This window comes from Sinocyclocheilus grahami, unplaced genomic scaffold, assembly GCF_001515645.1.
Source record: "Sinocyclocheilus grahami isolate Dianchi unplaced genomic scaffold, SAMN03320097.WGS_v1.1 scaffold77.1, whole genome shotgun sequence".
In the NCBI taxonomy this organism is placed as follows: Eukaryota; Metazoa; Chordata; class Actinopteri; order Cypriniformes; family Cyprinidae; genus Sinocyclocheilus; species Sinocyclocheilus grahami.
The window spans coordinates 1992656-2013290 of record NW_015505256.1 but is presented as its reverse complement, the minus strand read 5'-3'; the positions used below and the strand labels follow the sequence as shown (position 1 = coordinate 2013290).

General features: G+C 35.1%; 1 pseudogene; it reads left to right on the top strand.

Annotated features, from left to right (window-relative positions):
- The first annotated feature begins 3526 nt into the window (after positions 1-3526).
- On the top strand, positions 3527-17816 carry LOC107586099 (kynurenine 3-monooxygenase-like; annotated as a pseudogene).
- The last annotated feature ends 2819 nt before the right edge of the window (positions 17817-20635 follow it).

Below are 20635 nucleotides of genomic sequence, written 5' to 3'. Positions count from 1 at the left end.
ACTTTCTTCAGTTTAAATGCGTTTACATTTTGTCAAAACAACCCAATAGCTGGGTTTGTCCCTTTTTAACCCAGCGCTAGGTTATATTTAACCCAGCATTTTTTAGAGTGTATGTTAAAACATTTATGAAATGGCCTGGAATAAAGATTGGATCATGGCCAAGGTGGTGAAATTAATACATATAAAATGTTTTTAAAAGTAAAACAAACATTTTGCACAAAGTATTAAATGTTTCTTGTAAAAGTTACTGTTTGTGACAGTACTTAATCATATTATTTCTAATGTAATGTTTATCAACTGGTATTGAATAGCTTACGGTTGTACTAAAAAAAAAAGGCCAGAATTTAGTATTTTCTCCATTGTGCAGATTGTCTTTGCTTCTTTCTAAAAAAAAAAAAAAAAAAAAAAAAAAATATATATATATAACCAGATTATATATAACCCTAACCAGAACTGAGTAGATTACTTTCCAAAATACATGACAAAAAATGTAGTTAGTGACGTAATCCATTACATTACACATTTTAGGTAATATAATCAGACTACTTTTTGATTACTTTTAGATTATTTTTGACCTATAGTAACTTGTTTATCACATTGATTTAAATAGGATAATCTTGTACCATATCCATATAAAAATGCAAAGAAAAAGAAAATATATTCCATTTGTTGTTACTGACAGCATGAAGTGCATTAAACATTACATTATCAAGGTTTCCCAAACTGGGGTTCATAAAGGTACTGCAAGGGGTTTGTGAGTTTAATGAAAAACAAGCAAATAATTAATTAAATCATAAAAAATATAAAATTGAAACAAATTTATTTTTGAAATAAGTTTTAATATTGAAATTTCTTTTATATATATATATATATACAGAACTGAGTAGATTACTTTCCAAAATACATGACAAAAAATGTAGTTAGTGACGTAATCCATTACATTACACATTTTAGGTAATATAATCAGACTACTTTTTGATTACTTTTAGATTATTTTTGACCTATAGTAACTTGTTTATCACATTGATTTAAATAGGATAATCTTGTACCATATCCATATAAAAATGCAAAGAAAAAGAAAATATATTCCATTTGTTGTTACTGACAGCATGAAGTGCATTAAACATTACATTATCAAGGTTTCCCAAACTGGGGTTCATAAAGGTACTGCAAGGGGTTTGTGAGTTTAATGAAAAACAAGCAAATAATTAATTAAATCATAAAAAATATAAAATTGAAACAAATTTATTTTTGAAATAAGTTTTAATATTGAAATTTCTTTCCCCATTTTTAAAATAACATCAATCAAAATAAAACACTTACTAAAAATTTATTTTATTTGTTTACCTGCATGTCATGTGACCATTAACCGTGAACATGCAAATGTGATATTTAATTACTAAAATATTTATTTTAAAAGCTCAGGGGTACTTCAAGTAATTATATTAAAGAGGTTCGGCTGACAAAAAATTTGGGAATGCTTGTATTATTTACATGTAAATAAGAAATAATGTGAATTTGTGCATTTTAATATTGTTTGAAAGACAAGCCTTCAAAGACAAAGTAATACATGGTTAAATAACCCTATGTTCATTCAAATGTGTGAATATCCACAAAACTGGAAGACTTTCTGAATGTACTGTCTATAAGCGGTAGGATATTTTAGAAAGGACCATTTAAAAAAGTGAAAAAGAGGAATTAGGGAGAATCAATAAATTATGAATACTTTATTGCTATTGCGTGAATAATATGAAATCATGTAATCAATAAAAAAGTAACTGTAGTCTGTTTCCGAGTATTTTAAAATACTGCAAGTATTAATTGCAAGTATAGGCGAATTTTTGGAATCTGATTACGTAATCCAGATTGCGTGTAATCAATTACTACCCACAATAATAGGAATGGAATGATGTACTTTTAAGAGTTTTTAGGTGAGAATGTACTTGTTTAGACTTCAAATATGCGGTTTGTTAATAAAGATAATGTCTATGTGAAAATTTGCTTTACGTTTTCGGAGATGCGAGCTCCAGGGCATCAGAGCAGCCTCACCTCGGCCAGATCTTCTGGAATTTGCCACTGACTCTGATGTCTCATCAGTGGTTAAACTTGAGATATAGTTTGTTTTGTGTAAATCTCATGGGTAGTCTTTGGTTTCATTAATCTATTATTTGTTCCAGAGTGAACAATTTTGGCTGAGGCAAAATCTCATCACGTTATATTTTATGTAACTTCAGGGCTGCTGCTGGCCAAATGGGTGCCCTAAGCAGAATTGTATTGTTGTGCTCCCTCCCCCAAATATTATGGATGTAAAAAAAAACCTACTCCACTCTTAAAAATAAAGGTGCTTCACGATGCCATAGAAGAACCTTTTTGTCTAAATGGTTCCATAAAGAACCTTCAACATCTGAAGAACCTTTCTGTTTCATCAAAGGTTCTTTGTGGTGAAAGAAGGTTCTTCAGATTATAAAAAAGTAAGAAAGAGATGGTTCTTTAAAGAACCTTTGACTGAATGGTTCTTTGTGGAACCAAAAATGGTTCTTCTATGGCATCGCTTGAAAAATAGAACTTTAATGGGGTCAAAATAGAACTTTAATGAAATATAAAAGTAAATAAATAAATGTTATTATATTGTATTATTTACAAATTACAATTGTAGCTCTAGACAGTTACCTATGGCTATTATTTTATTAATACAGTTGTCTGATTGATTTTATAGTCATTAAGCATTCAGAAATCACACAAAAGAAAACTAAGCAGTTTTACTACGATAAAACCATGGTTAATTTTTTGTAAAGTTTGTGATGTCCACATGTTGTTTTTTTTTAAAGAAATTATTGAGGCTATCGCATTTCTTTTACAAAAAGGTGGTCAAAAATGAAAGATTTTGTGGATATTTGAATTAAATGTTTGGTTAATATTAAAGGACTTGATCATCCTGTAAGTGTAAGAAGCAGTTACCAGGCCTTTGGCTCTCTTTGCAAGCATTTGTAATAATATGTAATGCACATAAATTGTTTACTTTGTATTACATTATGCATTTAACAGTGTTATTCAATGAAACCATGCACTTAATTATTAATTAACCAATCATCATTGCCTCATTGTTTTATATAATGCATTTTAAGTAATTTTAAAGGCTGTTGTTGGCTTAGGTCTGATTTTAAAACCACAAAAAATATTATCTTAATACTTCTTTGTAAACTATTATTTGAAGTAACAAAACCATGGTTAAATTGTGGTTACCATGAACCATGATTTTTGGTTTTATTCGCAAAACCATGCTATTTTTTGTAAGGGAACATGGAAAGTCAGAGAGAATATTAGATGCGTTGTTGGTAAATTATCACCAACATTAAAAACCATGTTATTAACGTCGACAGCCAAAAAAGATTCACAGGATTATGAATGTAGGCTACCTGAAAGTGATGCACGGGCTTCATCTTTATTTCTTATTCTTTTCTCGGCGCCGGATCGCTGATGTCTTTTCACGGCATAGTTGTCCATCAGTTTGCATTCAGCCGCAAACATGAGGTGCGAGCGGTTCCCTCTCATAGGTTCACTTCAATGCTGCGATGACGTCATCGCTATGGGAACACCTCCGGTGTGACGAATGTCTGAAGCCCTTATACCATCACGCCAATTTATTGGCCAATAGCGCTTAGCACTGCCCCAAGCATACGTGACGTATACTCATATATGCATTTCATCAGATTTTAATTCCTTCAGGAAGCGAATCATCTGTTGCTCGTAGGAAAGAGATTCTTGTGTTCTAAGCCATCTATTTATATAGAGTAGTTTACTCCTCTAAGGCGGACACAATGAGTTTTCCGGTATGTATGGGTGCATGTTACACAGACTTACTAGGAAACAGGTAGGAAGATCGCTTTGCGGCCTTTATCTATTGTTGTATCCGTGATATCTGTGTTTGTGAGTAAGTTGCGCTCTGGGCTCGCTCTCTTTCTGAGAAAGGAGAGATGTTCGTTCAGCCCCCGCTGTTCCAGTTCTGCGGTTGCCGAGGCACTGCACGAGCTCGATGCTTGGGGTGACGGTGATGAGCCCGAGTGTACAGAGAGTGAGAGAATGGAATTAATCCCCGTCTCTCTGGCTCTTTTCCCCAGACCGCGTGCGTTCATCAGAAGAGTGCCTCGTGAGTCAGGTGGTTAGTCAAATCTGATTCCCGCTCCGGAAGCTCCTAATCGATTCTTTCGGCTGCGGATTAGATGATGCATATGCTACAGCAGCCTCGAGTGTGTTCGCCTCTCTATCAGCTGTTCCGCTGCTTGTTGCATTTTGATTTTGACGGTTCTTCGCGCCTTAGCTTTGGAGATCGAGAGGATAGCCCGAAAGCCATTGGTGCAGGGTCTATGTTGACATCCAAGTCCCCACTCTGTGGTTGGTGCTGGCATGCCTGATTTTAGTATCCGTTCCTGTTTCAGAGGTTTTTCCCGCAACTCAGTTGTCTCTGGGCCTCATGAGGGAGGATCAGGCTGTCGTATGGTTACACCATCCAGCTTCTATGGGTTGACTGGATTTGCGTCACCTAAACTCGTGCATGGAGTAAGCAATTTCAAGATGCTGAAGCAGAAGTTCATCCTGTCTCTATCTGAACCCGAGATTGCATAGTTAAGTATAAGTTAATAAGGAAAAAAATAGGTCATTGCAAGCTTTTCAGAAGCGCTAAAATCGGATATAATTTTTAACACTTATACAAATATGTACTACGACTGAATCATTGTACATTTGGTATCATATGATGGTAAGAGGATTACGCTCTCGCCCCCTGTGCAGGTTGGTGAGATGTGTTCGTCTTTGCCCTTAAGGGGACACAATCTGCTGGTTTCCCGTGCAGGGACGAGACGGCTTAAGCCTTTCCGCCCAAGCACAGATTCCTTTTTGGGACTTATTTTCCGGTTGGAAGACCTGGCAGGCCATCCATTTGAGCCGTTTAAGTCTGTCTCCGTGTAGGGAGCGGCAGTACTGTGTAACTTAAATACGGGAAATTCATGAATATGTAACTTATGTATGCTCAGCGCACTGAAACCGAATATCTCACAAATCGAAAATCTTGTAACACCTGCTGGTCGATGTTTGACTTTGTGTCGCTCCTCCTTCATAACCACAAAAGCATAGGTAGGCCTACTGAAACTCGGTCCCGCAACAGTCTGATTCCAGCAGAGTCAGACCCTCTTTACCTAGTTTGGTGAGAATCACTTCAGCTTTATGACTTGATAACATATCTTAAAATTCTCTCAATCACCATTTACTCTCTCTATCAAAGCAATCATTGGATATTTAAGTATTTGAAGAATCACAGAAAATGACTGATAAATGAAAGAAAAGTATTAGTGGGGTGTCTCTGACTCAGGTCTGTTATTTCTGGTTAGAGAATGTTTCCTACTGAAAAACAAAAGGACAATTATATTAAAATGTAACCTATGTTCATCACAATAATTAAGAGATAGTAATTCTACTGTAACTCACATGAGAAGAATGTTAATGATTGACAAAGTGGTTATGAACTCTGTAAATGTTCCATTAGCCTATAGATGTGATGAAATGATCACCCTGGACCTGTGATCAAACTGGACTTTAGTAAAATGTAGTCTTTATAGTTATATTCTAGTGTACTCTGACAAGCTGACAAAATTAATTTAAAATGTATATTTCTGTTATGCACAATTCATGGCTTTCATCAAAGCTCAGAATATAATATTCATGAATGAATCCAGAGTTTTGATGTGTTTGTTTTCATCAAGTGTCTTTATGAGTTTATAGTTGCATAAACCAACTTTAAGGTAAATGTTTCTCTCTTTAATGGTTTGATCTTCTGATCTCATGCTTAAGGGAGTGACATAAAAAAACTGATGATAAAATATGATCAATAATATTGCACTTGTCACAAATCACGAGAATATTGTTTGTCTATATATAATATATGTGTCTCTTGTCATATTCCCTGTTTTACACATTTTCCCCTCATCTCTCTAACTTGTCATTGTTAATTATCTTGTTAGTCCTCTGTCTTATTTAAACCCTGTGTTTGCTCCCAGTGTTTGTCCGGTCTTGTCTATGTTTAATGTGGATAACGTGGATTGTACCCTGATCGTTGGTTTATTAAATATTATTGAACTCTTCTTCTTCTTCGTCTGTATTGGATTGTTACATGCACCACGCATGGCAATATGGCTGGTTTAGACCTGTGCTGGTCAGCAAGTGTCTATGCTGGGTAAAGCATGAGAAAATTCAGCAGTGCCTATTTATACATTTTAAATAAAATTATTAAAGTAAATGCATCAAAGTCTTCATTTCTACATTATATATTTAATCCCTCTTTCTTTAAGATGCTTAAAAAGTTTATAGTTAAGTATAAGTTAATAAGGAAAAAAATAGGTCATTGCAAGCTTTTCAGAAGCGCTAAAATCGGATATAATTTTTAACACTTATACAAATATGTACTACGACTGAATCATTGTACATTTGGTATCATATGATGGTAAATGATTACCTTTTCATGTATCATGATATGTAGTAGCTATTCACATTGAAGTATTTGTACATATGGTACATATCCCAAAAAAACAAAACAAAACATGGAATCAGTTTGTCATAAATAATCTATTTCTTGTTCTAAACCTGTCAATTTAGGTTGGATCATTGAACGCCTGCTTCCTTGCAAAACGAGGATTTGACGTTGCAGTCTATGAATCTTGAGAAGGTGAAGACATGAGCTATCACTCACACCAGCATTAATCGAGACTTTACTTTAAGGCTGTCATTCTGCATCTCAGTTATATCTCCACTTTTATTATTCATACCTCATTCGGCAAAATCTTTAAGCACACTTATAATCTTTTAGACAATTATAGACCACCGCAGTCTCATTTTTGTACAGATGTAGGGTTTCAAATGTCATCCTAACTTCAAATGCATTCCAAACCTCTTCATTTAAACTTTTATTCTGTTAGATATTCGGCAGGCAAAAGTCGTGAGGGGTCGAAGCATCAACTTGGCTCTGTCCCATAGGGGGCGCCAGGCCTTGAAATATGTGGGAATGGAGGATAAGGTGCATGGGTTTACTCATTTACCTGTGTTTCTTGTGGGAGTTTCATGCACTGTTAAGTGTTTGTAGGGTTAATTTATTCTGATTTTACATACATTTGTGTCCTCTTTATAAAAGAGCTATTTATAGTTGCTGAAACCATCATATTCAGTGGGGGAAGTCGTGGCCTAATGGTTAGAGAGTTGGACTCATAACCCAAAGGTTGTGGGTTTGAGTCTCGTACCGGCAGGGATTGTAGGTGGGGGGAGGGAATGTACAGCGCTCTCTCCCACCTTCAATGCCACGACTGAGGTGCCCTTGAGCAAGGCACCAAACCCCAACTGCTCCCCGGGCGCCGCAGCATAAATGGCTGCCCACTGCTCCGGGTGTGTGTTCACTGCTGTGTGTGTGCACTTTGGATGGGTAAATGCAGAGCACTAATTCCAAGTATGGGTCACCATACTTGGCCACATGTCATGTCACTTCAACATTTTCTCAGACACTAGGCACTTTTCATTTGAATTAATAATGCATAACACAGTGTTTTGAATAAGTAGTAGGCAGCCATTAGCAGATGCTTTGATCATGCAGCAGTTTACAGTATAGTACACTTATTAAACAGATAATCCCCCTGGAGCTGGGTTCATTATTTAGCATTTTTCTATCAAGATTGATGGTTTTAGAAGCAATATTAGCTTGCAATTGCTTCTTCACAGAGAACTTGTCAACTGGTATACAGTAATTTCTATGACAACTCATGAATTCGGTGATGGCTGAGCTAGTCTCAGGCTTTTCCACTGAGGGAAGTGTTGAAAGTACCATGAGGCCATGTGAAACAAGTGTGGCCATGTGAAACTAGGTCAAATGCTACTTACACTCAGTACATACATGGTCAAACTTATAGTCATTATAGGAAGTATTGAATTTTATAGTGAGCACACAGAGTCCCGTGTCTCTGTGATTTGGTTACTTTACACTTGTGCAACTTTTCAGCTCGACAGAGCCAGGAATGCCAGATCAGGAATACCGTATGAACTCAACCCTGGGTTAACACGATTTTTCATATCGGATAGAGTGCGACAGTCAGTCTGAAGCTGTAGAGGCATTAGGTTAGATGGATGGAGCTGCTGTGAGCCCTTGTATTTAAAATACGTAATGAGATTTACCCAAGTAGGACATCTGCCTGGATCAACATCCTTTGTTGGTCCTGCAACAACATTCCCATCAACCCAGATCATTCCCAAATTAGACTTTAGGGTTAAGTCTAGCATTTTGTTAAGGGACTTCAACCACATTTTAATCTTTTTTTTTCATTGCCTTCTGGCTTTAGTTTCAAGTATTGTACTACAATGACTTGAATAATATATACTATTAAATATAAATAATATTATTTTATTTGATCCTTTATTCAGCTAGGATGTAGAAAAACTTTTACAAAATTTGTATTTCAAATAAATACTGTTCTTTTGAACTTTTTATTCCTGAAAGAATCCTGAAAAAAATGCATCATGTTTTTGCACAAAAATATTAAGCAGCAATATGTTGTCAACATAATAATAATAATAATAATAATAATAAATATTACTTGAGCTGCAAATCAGTGTATTATAATGATTTCTGAAGGATCATGTGACACTGAAGACTGGAGTAATGATGCTGAAAATTACATATGAAAATATATTAATATAGAGTTCAGATATTTTAAATTGCAGTAATATTTAACAATATTACTGTTTTGATCAAATAAATGCTGCCTTGGTAAGCATAAGAGAACATTACTGACCCCAAACTTTTGAACGGTAGTGTATTACATCAATGAAACTGTATAGTATGTGTAAATATGGTTCCCACTACCAGTCATATTTGTTTTTTCTTGTAGATAGTCTCTAAAGGCATTCCAATGCATGCCCGTATGATCCATAATGTGAATGGAAAACGCTCTCCAATACCCTATGGCAAGAAGGGACAGGTAACAATAAAAATTTTCTGATCTACACATTCATATTCACACAAATATAGTAACTTCAAATTGTTATCCTCTGGATCCTTCCCACAGCAGTTGAGAAAGCCTCAGTCACATGACAGGTTGTAGTAAAGTTGTTGCACATTTACAGGGTTATTCACCCCCTAGTTGAGAAGATTTACATCAGACATACATTCATGCACGGAGTCTGTTTGCTGATGTGTGACCAGTGACCCCAGCAGAGTCCATACAACCATCTCCTTTCAAACCAGCTTGTTAATCATTACAATCATAACGTGCACATAATAGTGGCAATTAGGACTTCTTGCTTTTTATGAGAAGTCAGCACAATCTGTTTCCTGTCACATCTACACCTTTCTAATTATTATAAATGAGGAATAAATAAGGCCACAATAGTTTGACAGAAATTCATCTGAATGTAAAGCAGCATGGACAGGTTGTTATGAAAAAAAAAATTATTATTATTATTATCATTTTTATAAATTTTCTGAATAAAAACTATGAAAAAATTTGTAGGTAAATCATTTGAATAATTTAGCATATTAATAAATGTGTATTTTTAGGGTCTGTGTATGTCATCAGAATATCATTGAAATTTATGAAAAAAGCTTATAAAATAGTAAGTGATAATTTCATTATTATTTATTTACATGGAAAATTAAAAAAAGGGGTATATCATTTGAATCATTTAGCATATTAATACATTTGCATTTTGGGCAGGTCATCATAATATCATTGAAATTTATGAACAAAAAAACGAATAAAAAAGTAAGAGGTATATGATTTGAATAATTTAGCATATTAATTGATTTGCATTTTCGAGCCTGGATAGGTCATCATATTATTTACTGTTGTACAAAACATTTTTTATGTCCAATACCAAATTCTGGTCCTGAAGCAAAGCTGTTAAATACCACTGACTCAACTAAATATCCTGTTGGGAAATATTTACCAGCCTGGAAAAGGGTTGTGAGACACTGCTTCATGTTGTCTTTGCTACAAAAAGCCCTTAAATATGCTTTGAGAACAGCTGAGATGAAAAGCTCAGGTCTCTCTAGCCCAGTTTGTGTGTTCATTTTGTCCCTCATGAGGTTTGCGGGGATTATGTTTATTGGAAATCAGCAGATGGACAGAAACAGAACTGATTTTAAACCATTAGTTTATTAATACTGCTATGTAATCCCCTCACAAAACACACTCACTGCTGCAAACAATGTTTGTCAAGGTGCTTTTAAACAGTTAATACATCTAAACTGTAGATTATAGTGCCTTTCAGGTGACTGAACTCCATGGCTGTCATAAATCCATCATTTCAGGCTTAAAATATTCCAGATAATCCAGAACATGCATAATAGAGATTAAAGTTGTCATTCCCCTGGCTGACTGACTCTAACCTGGATGTTCCCTAAACATGGCTGTTCTTTCTGTTGTAGTACATCCTCTCTGTGGACAGAGCCAACCTCAACAAGGAGCTGCTAAAAGGTAACAGTTCTGTCATGACAACTCTCTGAGGGATTGGCATGGTAATGTACATGACAATGTTAATGTATTTGTTCTTGGCGGAATAGATCTGCTACGCTGCTGCTGCTGCGGCAGAGCAAGTACCGAGACTTGCTACTGCCAATACATCCACAACATGCTGCTGTGAGCATGTAAGGAATATTGCTGCTGCAAATATAACATACATGAAATAACCCCATAGCATACATGAATCACCTCGTAGCAGACCTATACAGGTGGAGCTGGGGAAGGTGGAGGATTTCTGAAGCAAGCGGCACTGCTACGGCAAGCTCTAGTCATATATTTGAATGTTGAGCAGCGAGCTCATTGGCTACCAATACAGGAGAGAACCAATCAGCTGCGCCATGTGATAATGATGTCATTACGTCAGATTGAGTTAGACCTATCGGACTGCGCCATCTAGAGTTTCATGCCAGAACTCTGTATTTCATTTAACCAACTTCATTTCAAAAAATATTTGAAACACTGAATGTGCCACTTTACACCTTATGTATGGTACCTTTTTTAAATTATGTCCCTTTTTTAAATTACCGATTGGGTTCTTTTGAAGATAAAACCCTATGTCCCTATTTTGCATATAATCCCAAATATCTTTCTTTTCAAGTCCTCTCTTCATTCGCCCACTTTTTGGGATCTGATCAATCACTAATGGATAAAATCAAGTCCTGGCCTGTTAGTTATTTATTTATTATTTATTTTTTATTATTTTAATATCCAGTTTAAATTTACACTACTGTTGAAAAGTTTTGTGGTCGGTATGATTTTAAATTTTTTTTGGAGTCTCTTATGTTCACCTAGGCCACATTTATTTGATCTGAAATACAGTAATATTGTGAAATATTTTTACAATATTTTTTCTTTTTCTATTTGAATATATTTTTAAAATATCATCACAATCCTGTGATGGCAAAGCTGAAAACAGTTGTGCAACTTAATATTTCTATGGAAACCCAGATACATTTTTTCGAGATTCTTTAATGAATAGATCATTCAAAAGAACAGCATTTATTTTAAATGTAATTTTTTTTGTAAAAATGTAAAAGTTAAGAAAAACTTAACTCCCACACTTTTGAATGGCAGTGTACATTGGATTACATTGGCACATTGCCATTTCATGATGACTAAAAGTTAGTAAATTTAAGTAGTAATGTGTTATGGTTTTTTTCAAGAAAAACATTTAAATTACGGTGTTTTGAGTCGATTAGCTGATTGACATGTCACCATATTATAATTTGTTGAGATAGTGAATTGGTGGGTTTTTGTTAAATGTGAGCCAAAATCATCACAATTAAAAGAACCAAAGACTTAAACTACTTCAGTCTGTGTGCATTGAATTATATATATTAAATATATATATTTCTTAAAAACTGTATAAATATGCACAGTACACACACATATATTATGTAAAGCAAACTTTTATTTTGGATGCGATTAATCGCGATTAGACAGCCATAAATATTTTATTATACAAGTTTTGAAGTTTTAGTTTTTTTTATCATTATTATTGTTGCTTATTATTATTCATAGTAGTATTCTGTGATTAACCATTCAAAATTGTTTTAATTATTATTATTAAATAATATTGTATTATTTATTAAATTTTTATGATTACCTGTTAATTCGTTTTTGGTCATTATTATTATTATTATTATTATTTTATTTATTAAAGTTTTTGTAATTGACCATTCATTATTTTTTGTGATGATGAGGATGAAGATGATGATGATTATAATTATTATGTCTAATGTGGTTTTCCATCACAAATACAAATGCAAAATGTCTCTTTACTAGTACTCTCCAAATTTCCAGAGAAAATATTACTAGCCTGTCTGCATTTTTTTAATCATATATTCAGGGTTTTTAGAATTACTGTTTGATGACAATGGTTTATGAATAATTCAAATAATTCAGCCTCCAGAAGTGTTTTGAACGTACATTATAATCTTTTGCTTTGGTTATGTTGTGGTTTCCTTGCATAAAATCATGTTCCTTTTGATTTTCGATTTTGAAGGACAGGACGTTCACATGCACACTCTTCATGCCCTTTGAAGAATTCCAGAAGATCCGCAGCGGTGACGAGGTCATCCGTTTCCAGAAATACTTTCCTGACTCTGTACCTCTAATAGGAGTGTGAGTACTCTCTTTCACACTTTCTGCTTCATGCTTCTCTCAGGTCTGAAGTACATCTCTACACCTCTTAGTGAGGTGTGAAATTGCAGTCTAACAGACACGCAGCCCAGTGGGCGGGCTTTTTAACATGAATGCTGCAGGTGATGAGGAGATACAGTACTGAGATGACGGGGTGAAGAACTGTAAATAAGTTTCAAACAGCTCAATGTGCAGTTCAGCATTCGAGAATCAACTGAAGATGTTCTTATTTTGCTCAAGATTTACATTTAGTTGTAAAAATTATTCAACTGTCTACGTTACAAATATATGAGCACTGAAAGATCCAACAGAAATATGTTATTTTGCAATACACAACCATGCGGAAGTTTGATAAGAAATCTCTTGTGCTCACAAAGGCTGCATTTATTTGACCACAAGCACAGTAAAAACTGTAATATTATGATATATTATTGCAATTTAAAATAACTGTTTTCTATTTGAATATATTTTAAAATAATTAAAAAAATTATATTTATTCCTGTGAACAAAGCTGAATTTTCAGCAACATTACTCCAGTCTTCAGTGTCACATGATCCTTCTAATAAGCTGATTGGCTGCTCAAGAAACATGTATTATTATTTTCATAATTTTTATAATTTTTTTTTTTGTGTGTGGAAACCTGGATACAATTGTTTTCAGGATTCTTTTATTAATAGGAAGTTCAAAAGAACAAATAGAAATAGAAAATCTGAAATATAAATATTTTGTAACATCACCTTTTGCAACAACACTTTTGCCGAATAAAAGTGTTAATTTCTTTAAAAAAATTACTGACCCAAAACTTTGGATCTAGATGTATTGAATTATTCATATCAACAAAGTATACTTAATCCAGAAATTAAAATTCTGTCACCATACTTGCTCTTGTGTTACTTTCTTCTGTGAAACAAAAAGGAGATATTAGGCATAATAAAAGTCTCAGTCACATTAGCTTTATGGTATCCCAATAAGATACAATCCAAAGTGAATGGTGACCAATACTCTCTTTTTGTGTTCCACATAATAAAAAAAGTCAAATGGGTTTGAAACAACAATTAGGGTGATATTTAATTACCTTTACCATCTTAATTTAACACTGACCCTTATATAAAATATTCAGTTTCAGGCTTTCATAATATGTTGAATAACTAGTCAGTGTGCAAATGAATTGTACAGGTTATAATTCTCAAAATGTCGTTTTTATTTGAATTAACAGGAGGAGGCTTTGGAGGAGATTGCCCTATATTAAATGTTATAATTAACATAATTAAGCAGTGAGTCATTGTGCCACAGACAGAAGTGACAGTGTTATGCATGTATGTTATTGACTGAGTGTGTCTATGTGTCTGTGTTTTCTCAGTGAGGCTCTCAAACAGGATTTCTTCCGGCTGCCGGCTCAGGCCATGGTCAAGGCATGAATGCAGTAAGTGGGGGTGGTGAGGATATTAATTCTCATCAACCTGCTTCAGTTTTGTCTCCAGCTGTAATTGCTCCCAGTGAGGTCAACAGAACCTGAACATCAGCTGAAATGCAATCAGCAGTATACAGAAATATTCCAAGCTCTGAAGCATGTAAGCATCTTTGTACTGAATAAAAGCTTGGCCAGAATATGGACCAGTGTTATTTTCGTATCATTGGGATACTATTAGTAGTTTTAATTAGTTTGTATTGCTATATTTTCAAGGTTTTAGAAATATTGTGAATTTTTAAATTTTTTTAATATTTTTATTAATATTTGTATTTTTTTTTAGTTTAGTTATTTGTTTTTAGTTTCAGTTATTTTATTCAAACTAAATGAAAATAAGTAATGTTTCCATGGCTACTACTTGACATAATTAAGTTTAAATTTATTTAATATTTTAGTTCAGCTAACATTTATTATTTCAAGTAACAATATTTTTTTTAATTGTTTTAGTTAACTATAATAACCCTGATATGGATCTTATTTTAAAAATTGTGTGCTTGTAAATGTAGTCATTGATGGTCTTGCAGAGTGAAATGTTTAGAACAAGTGGAAGAATATTAATAACCAATAAATGTGTGTTTTGTTTTAAACATGCGAGTGTTTCAACTGAAAGCCCATTAAGCTCATTTTTTATTTTGATTCACAGGGCTTTGAGGATTGTTTAGTTTTTGATGAGATTATGGATCAGTTTAATGAAAACCTTGGTGAGATAGAAACTGCTTCACAAGAAAATTCAAGAGGAATTTATTATTTAAATTATGTAAAATTCATAATTAAATGCATGTAAAAACAAGATAATTAAAAATAAATATATAAATGCATTTTCATTTCTCAAAAAAAATAAAAATAAAATAAAAATAAATAAATTGATCAAAAGCACATCCATCTTTTAAATGTACATACAGTATACTTGTTTGAAATATTTCATCCCAGAGTAACATCACAGGATTATTGCTAATTAGCAGTATTGGTTAATAAAATCTAAGCGGGAACTAAGAGGTGCCAAATATTTGTTCTCAAATGTAATGAATTATTTTCATATGCTCTGCCTGCAGCTGCTGTGCTCGAAGAGTACACCAGAGTTCGTGTACCTGATGATCACGCCATAGCTGACCTGTCCATGTACAACTATGTAGAGGTAGGCCATCAACTCAGTGTCTGCTGCATTACTGTATCTGAACACTAGCAGCTGTCACCTGCAGTCACATGACTCCTTCACACCACCTGCAGCTACTGAGTTCATGTGTAGTTCATTTGACATTGTTGTTCATTGCTGTTCACATTGGAAAAATATATTCTGGCCAAAATATATTTCATATACACTACTGTGATATTTCGTTTTTTCAGCATTTCTGAAAGAAGTCTCTTATGTTCACTCAGGCTGGATTTATTTGGTCAAAAATACAGTAAAAATATTGTGAAATATTATTACCATTTAAAAGAACTGTTCTTATATTTTAAAATGTAATTTATTTCTTTGATGCAAATCTACATTTTCAACACCATTACTCCAGTCTTCAGTGTCACGTGATTCTTCAGAAATCATTGTAATTTGCTGATTTGATGCTCCAGAAACATTTCAAGACATTTGTTATATCATCTTGGATAAATGCAAAATCTATATTTTAAAATATATTTGGAACAATGTAAATACATTTAGGGTGAAAGCATATAAAACATGCAAAAATATATGGGTAAATATAAGTAACTAAAATGTTACAATATATGTTATTATATCTATATATTGTGGACATTTTAGCACATTAAAAAAAAATGCCATATGTACATTGACTGACAGTCACCACTGATAAGCTACCACTAAATATTGTAGAAACTTAATTTGCTGTAAAGTTGCTTTGCAATGATTTGTATCGTGAAAAGCGCTGTACAAATAAACTTGAATTTAATTTAATTACTATTTCTCCCATTGTGTCGTGTACTGCAAAAGAAGAGTTTAAGACTACGTTTTTTTAAAATAAAAAAAAAAATCATGTTTTTTTTATGATGTTATCGTGTTTTTATTGTGTTTTATTGTGTTAGTTAGTTGTATTTTTTAGTTATTTTTACCCAACTGCAGTTTGACTGATAAAAACATGATAACATAATAAAAAACATGATTTTTGAAAATTTTTAAAAATGGAGTTATCTGTTTTTGCAAATAAACTCTTAATGCATCATTTTGTACATATATAAGTTGTAATATTATGTTTATGTTGTATTAATATTAATCTCAGGATGCATTTCCTTGAATTAAATAAGCTGCCAGCACACACACACACACACACACACACACACACACACACACACACACAAATACCTTGCTACGTGTACTGTGTTAGGCTAACCGAGACTTGTCATTTGCACTTACATATTGTTGCTCTTTTGTTAGTTTTGACTGCTTTTATTGTCCTCATTTGTAAGTCGCTTTGGATAAAAGCATCTGCTAAATGACTAAATGTAAATGTAGAGCTAACAACTTCAGGGTCGCGGGTTTTGTAGTTAAACAAGTTTGTTTATCAGAGCTGCCAAGCAAAGCTGTCCTTGTTTTCTGTTCATTAAGTAGTATGCACACAGAACAAACACACACACTGACTCAGTAATCAGTCTGACCAGCTGATCGCATGTGACATACAGCCTGCAGTGACACAGGTCAACCTCATTACTGATGGCAGGGTGAAAAATACAGACACACACATTTATTTCCAAGAGGTTTAGACCAGACCAAGAGCTAGACCATTAAAGGCTGCTATTATGTGTTCTGTGTCGTAGATGAGAGCACGCGTCAATTCCAGATATTTTCTGATCTGAAAATACCTGGACAATATCCTTCACTTCATCAAGCCTAAAACAATCATCCCGCTTTACACAATGTTAAGAGCCTTTTTGTGTTCTATTATCTTGTTTTTCGTTGTTCACTAATTCATATGCCTGATTACTTGCCTCTTAAGTCACATTCACCAGAACACGGTACCATGAAACGGTGAAGCACTGGCATTGGCAAAATAAGGTGAAGACAAAACCTGTATGTTTGAAAGTGCTTGAGAGCAACGTTTGACTGATAAATGACCCGTACCAGTGTAAAATCAGGAACCATGAGAGGCTAAAAACAAAGTGTTTTAAAACGGCTCTTTCATTCTGAGCTATCAACAAAACATTATTTCACATGAAGATCCATTCGTCTTATGATCATAATAGCACATTTCAAACTGATGGTAGAAAAATAATTTAAATTTTTTTTAAAAATTAAATTAGAAACTTCAAAATGTCCTGCTGTAGTTCAGGAACTAATCAAAGTGTGTTTCCAGCACTGAAACCAATGAGCTGATTGTAAAAAATAAGTAGTTGTCTTGCTGGTCTTTTGCAGGTGATCACTCGAGGTCTGTGGCTGTGTGGTGTTGTGTCGGCTGCAGGAGGGACGTATGTCTTGGTCAGATACGCTCACAAACTCCCCAGCATCTCTGCAGAGCACCTGTGGACCCGTATACTTGCCTTCTGAACTGTGCACAGGACATGCTATGTTGTTGTTTTAGTAGCCTTATCATGCTATTGCCTTGTCAAAGGACGAACTCCCAAAGATGTTTCATGGCTCTGTACTATACCAAAACTGAAGTCTTGTTCAATACAAGCTAAGCTCTGCATTTTGTGGCATGGTGTTGATTAGCACAAAAAAAAAAAATTGCATGCAAGTGTACATTTTACCAGCTCATGCATTCAAGCACCATTCTCTACTACACTGAAAAAAATGTTTCATTAATCCAATTAAAAAAATTTAGGGTAATGATTCACATCTATATTTTTTAACTTGAGCCAATGAAAAATAAATAATTTAGAATAAATGAAGAAGATCTGTAAAGTTGCAAAGACTAAAGTCTCAAATTATATAAAAAGAATGAATAAAAGTTAAGAGTCAACCACGCCTACCTAAAACGGCTCATTCTAACACGCCCCCACATATCTACATCACGATGTGGGAAGATTTGCATGACGCCGCTCAAATGTTCACGCAAAGAAAGAAGGCGTAACTTTTATTCTCACTGTAGTATTGTTGCTGCTGCCATGTCGTGAAGACGCTGTGTGTGTTTCGTTGTGAAAGCAAAACTACTTTGTTTGGCCTTCCAAAAGAAGACGATATCTGCTTCGACGTGCCTAGAGCTGATCCGTGCTGGTTGCTAAGGAAACACAACAAGTTTGCGCTGTGGATCACCGGATTGGCTTTCACCGTGGTCGAAGCGGAGTCCAGCCCGGGGTCGCCACATGTGGTTGCCGCAAGCCCGCCGGACGCTACTTCTTCGACTCCGCCGACCGCGCCGTTCTCAAGCTCGCCCGCCACCTCTCACTCTATCTGCCGTGTGTGACGCTGTGTTTTTCGTTGTGAAAACGAAACTACTTTGTTTGGCCTTCCAAAAGAAGACGATATCTGCTTCGACGTGCCTAGAGCTGATCCGTGCTGGTTGCTAAGGAAACACAACAAGTTTGCGCTGTGGATCACCGGATTGGCTTTCACCGTGGTCGAAGCGGAGTCCAGCCCGGGGTCGCCACATGTGGTTGCCGCAAGCCCGCCGGACGCTACTTCTTCGACTCCGCCGACCGCGCCGTTCTCAAGCTCGCCCGCCACCTCTCACTCTATCTGCCGTGTGTGACGCTGTGTTTTTCGTTGTGAAAACGAAACTACTTTGTTTGGCCTTCCAAAATAAGACACGACTAGAAATCAGTGGTTAAGTTGTATTTACAACACTGTTCCAGAACAGTTCAACCCAAATATTCAGTTGTGTGCTGCGCATTTTATGGAGGACTGTTTCCTGGCAGAGTAGACTACAATGCTGGCTGTTCTGACTCACAGACTGTAAGTAAGTTTTCATATTTTAAGGATTTACCACTGATGATTCAAACGTGAGTTTTGAGCAGTGTAGAGTAGCACTTGTTGTTTGTAATTTCTCCGATCACAAATGCAGACATGGTTTTATGTTTACGCGGCGCGATGCAACACAACGCGTAAAAAGACAGTATAAATCATTATAATCCGTAATTATGTCCCTACTGGATGCAACAAATGCCTCGTTTATAATGGGTTTGAATGTTTTTGTCTCATTGCTCCGGCCTGGACATGGTATGTATGGTAAGGGGCGTAACATTTCCGTGATAGGCTTTGTAAAACTCGACGCGTTTCAGAAAGGCGAGGCATAGAGGAGAAACAATAATGTACAGTATGTGGAAAATAATGTGTTTTTTGAACCTTAAACCGCATAAACACATTTCATTACACCAAATACACAAAATAATGTTCTTTTTAGTGTCTTGTGTGTGAACTCTGCTCCACATCCAAGCATAAGCATTTTTGGCCGCGAAATTTTGCCAATGTAATCGCACCTTACCATACATTTGTATATGAGTTTTTTTTGTCTTCTAAAGACTTCTATTCTGTGTGGTTTCCGAGGTGTTATAATGCGGTTACCAGGGTGTTCTGAGTGGTTGCTAGGTGTTTACTTATGGGCGGCGGTCTGAAGTTAGCAGTTCCCCACCGAACGCGATTCCAGCTCGGACACGAGAACCAGCGCCATTTCGGTGGAAACGGGTTAACAGAGACTGGTCGTGAATCTGTTTAATTTGTACTTGTAATGTTTGTTAAACGAGTTTAAATATAGGCAATATGGCCTATGTCATGTTAAAAACGATGTAAAACATGCAATGCTGTAAATAATTGAAAATAAAGTTATCATGCAAATCAGTGGTTGGGTGGAGTAGGCCTATTTTACAAATGTTTAGAGGATTTAAGTTAAACTGTAAACATTAATTCATGTATGAAGTAAAAAAATAAACTAGTATTTTAGTAAAAATGAATCAAACCATTATAAATAAACAACCCAATTTGCTGGGTAAAATTAACCCAAAATGTGTCCTGTCCCACATTTTCCCAGCCCTTAGGTTAAAAATAACCCAAACTGGGTTGTTTTTAACCCAGTGTTTTTTAGAGTGTGCATCACCCATTAGGGAATTTTTTTTAAGTAGCCTAAATTCACTATAATAGAAAAGGGAAAACACGGTTCTTCTCAAGAATAACGCGATTTGAGGTAAACTCGCCAAAGTTTAATATTTAGGGGTTTGTTCAAGCCCTAATCCAAAAATTGACCAGTAGAAATAGTGATTTTGGCTCGTGTTTTTCAAACAGGGCACACACTTCGCTTCCTCTGGGGGGGGGGGGCGCTGTAGACCTGACTGACATTATGTATGAGGTGCTGCAGTTTTGACAATTGTCCCGTCCTAGAAGAGTCCTTGTACTAACACTGTGTTCCTAATCTATCTGAGCACACTCACTAATGTATTCTGCTCACGGACTGTTCAATCTAAGCTGCGGATATCTCACCAGCTCACGAAACTGGGTGAAGGTGGAAGTTTCAGTGTCTGAAAAGAAGGAGAAAATCATAACTCCAAGTCATTTTCATAAAATAGTTACAATTGATATAATTCACACAAGTCTTGA